The sequence below is a fragment of the Alligator sinensis genome, unplaced genomic scaffold (assembly GCF_000455745.1).
Source record: "Alligator sinensis unplaced genomic scaffold, ASM45574v1 scaffold447_1, whole genome shotgun sequence".
In the NCBI taxonomy this organism is placed as follows: Eukaryota; Metazoa; Chordata; order Crocodylia; family Alligatoridae; genus Alligator; species Alligator sinensis.
The window spans coordinates 1346231-1349600 of record NW_005842123.1 but is presented as its reverse complement, the minus strand read 5'-3'; the positions used below and the strand labels follow the sequence as shown (position 1 = coordinate 1349600).

At 54.3% G+C, this 3370-nt stretch overlaps 1 pseudogene; it reads right to left on the bottom strand.

The window, feature by feature from the left end:
* Positions 1-789: 789 nt before the first annotated feature.
* The window catches only part of LOC112550484, a 13678-nt pseudogene continuing 11097 nt past the window's right edge, over positions 790-3370 (bottom strand).

Below are 3370 nucleotides of genomic sequence, written 5' to 3'. Positions count from 1 at the left end.
AGAGCAGAAAATTAGTGAGTGAGAAAAAATACCTCACTGCCCCATGCTTAGTGCTTTACGGCTTTGGTGCTGGAAGTTTCTATGTCTGCAACTCTGACCATACCACACTGTGCTGTTTGAGCCCCTGCTCAGTACCCTGAATACACCCCACCTGCATTACTACTCTGGAGGTTTAGATTCCTTCCAAAGGATGCCAGAAGGAGAGTGGGTCACACAGCCCATGAGTGTCGTAAGCCCAAAAATGACCACAGAGTCAGGACCAGCCAGCATCTGCCCACACAGCTCCAGGGACACAGGACAAGGGAGCACAGAGCTGAAGTGGGATTTTCCCCTCGGGCAAACCTGTGCTGCTTCAGGGGGCTGCCCAGGTGCAAACAAAAGACAGAGCACAGCCTGTCTCACCCAGGAGAGACATGCTTCACAGGCAGTGGGGTGGTAGCCATCCACTTCTATAACCCACAGCAGGGAGCCCCAAATCTCCATGTTTTAAACTAGCAGGCCCTGGCCATAATCCTTGCACTCCACTAGAGAAATCCTCCTTACCCCGAGGAGCTTTGAGAGGCCAAGCCCAGAGGGAACAGAGAGAAACTCAGCTGGAAGGAGTGGTCCAGTAGTTAATTTCTTTTGTCTCCCCATATCAGACTTCCCAGAAAATGGAAGCAGCATTCCCAACACAGCCATGATCTACAGATCCGGCTGCTGTGAGTTTAGCCCCCAACGGTAGGCGAGGCCGATCCATTAAGGGGTCTTGAATTGCACCAGGAAAGCCCCAAGAGAGCTACGGAGTTCCTAGGGCACGTCGTACATACACACACAAGTGACAGCGTGCACACCCACACATACAGACAAGGGCCAATGCTGTTTTCCCAGGCAGCGTCTCACATTGGTGACGTGAAGATTGTCGATCCCTCTCTCGTATTGCTGCAGGAGAAAGGGGAGCCTCTAAAAAACAGTATCACAATGCCTCTCATGGTGGAGGAGGAGGCGCAACCTTGACCGCAGCCTGCTGCAGCTGCAGAGAGGGAAGGCAGGACTGAGTCCCTCCGACAGACTTTTTGGGAGGTTGCTCTGGATCAGGAGGAGGCACAGCTTTTCTCCTTCTCAGGTCAGCAGCATCCTTGGTTCATTATTGGACCAGCCCTGTCTGCATGGTTCACACCTACGGCAGCTGGGAGGGGCTGTGGGATATGGCCCTGGGGCTGGCTCATGGATCACACCTCCCTGCTGTGCTGATGTGCCCAGATTCATGTGCAGAGAGAGTGAACTCCTCCTTGCTGCCATCCCGCTGGGCACCAAAGGAGTCATGCCTGGAAGGAGCTGCCCCCTATCCCAGAGTCACTGGCATCCATTAGCACACACAACTGCACACTGCATGTCTTGCTCCTAGGAATAGCTGACCCCTGAAACCCTGTTCTAACACTGACCAAAAAAGTCTCAAATTTCAAAGACTGAGCAGAGCAAGGAGAAAGACTGAGGAGGCCATCTCAGCACAGGGATTTCTTTCAGTTGGAGTGTTGTGAGTAGAGCAGATTCTCAGGCACATGATATGAGCCCCTGAGACTGGGTCTTCCCTGCCAGGACTGGATGGACGGAGAGACGGATGGACGGACGGAGAGACAGACGGACGGATGGACAGAGAGACGGACAGAGAGAGGATGGACGGAGAGATGAAGTGACGGACGGACGGACAGATGGACGGAGAGACGGATGTAGAGACGGACAGACCGATGGAGAGATGGACCGATGGACAGATGGACAGATGGACCAACGGGCCAACGGACTGACGGACAGAGAGACGGACGGACTGATGGATGGATGGAGAGATGGACGGACAGAGAGACGGGCGGAAGGACCGACGGATGGACGGACCGACGGACGGACAGATAGAGAGACAGACCGACGGACAGATGGGTGGAGAGACAGACCAATGGACGGACGGACGAACCGACAGACAGAGACACAGCTGGCCAGCCGGCCGAAGAGATGAATGGAGGGATGGACCGATGGATGGACCGATAGACCAATGGTGAAATTAACAGATGGACTGACAGGTGGGTGGACGGAGAGACAGATGGACAGAGAGATGGATGGACGGACCGATGGACGGAGAAATGGATGGACAGACCGACGGACAGAATGACCAATGGACGGACAGAGAGACGGAGAGATGGACCGACGGACTGACCGAGAAATGGACAGACGGACAGACAGACAGGTGGACGGAGAGACGGACGGATGGACGGAGAGACAGATGGACGGACCAACGGACGGACAGATGGATGGACAGCAGAGAGGCAGCAGCAGGGTGCCAGACTACCATGCATAGACCCTGAGATGGTGCAGAGTCACTTGGAAGAACTGGATGCCTTTAAGTCGGCAGGCCCGGATGAGCTCCATCCGAGGGTGCTGAAGGCACTGGCCGACATCATTGCAGAGCCGCTGGTGGGAATATTCGAACACTCGTGGCACACGGGCCAAGTCCCGGAGTACTGGAAAAGGGCCAATGTGGTCCTCATTTTCAAGAAGGGGAGGAAGGAGGACCCGGGCAACTATAGGCCCGTCAGTCTCACTTCCATCCTTGGCAAAGTCTTTGAAAAAATTATCAAGGCTCACATATGCGAGAGCCCAGCAGGACAAATTATGCTGAGGGGAAACCAGCACGGGTTCGTGGCAGGCAGATCATGCCTGACCAATCTAGTCTCTTTTTATGACCAGGTTACGAAACGCCTGGACACAGGAGGAGGGGTGGATGTCGTATACTTAGACTTCAGGAAGGCCTTCGATACGGTATCCCACCCCATACTGGTGAACAAGTTAAGAGGCTGTGACTTGGATGACTACACAGTCCGGTGGGTGGCGAATTGGCTGGAGGACCGCACCCAGAGAGTCGTGGTGGATGGGTCGGCTTCGACCTGGAAGGGTGTGGGCAGTGGGGTCCCGCAGGGCTCGGTCCTTGGACCGATACTCTTTAATGTCTTCATCAGAGACTTGGACGAGGGAGTGAAATGTACTCTGTCCAACTTTGCAGATGACACAAAGCTATGGGGAGAAGTGGACACGCCGGAGGGCAGGGAACAGCTGCAAGCAGACCTGGACAGGTTGGACAAGTGGGCAGAAAACAACAGAATGCAGTTCAACAAGGAGAAATGCAAAGTGCTGCACCTAGGGAGGAAAAATGTCCAGCACACCTACAGCCTAGGGAATGACCTGCTGGGTGGCACGGAAGCAGAAAGGGATCTTGGAGTCCTAGTGGACTCCAAGATGAACATGAGTCGGCAGTGTGACGAAGCCATCAAAAAAGCCAATGGCACTTTATCGTACATCAGCAGATGCATGACGAACAGATCCAAAGAGGTGATACTTCCCCTCT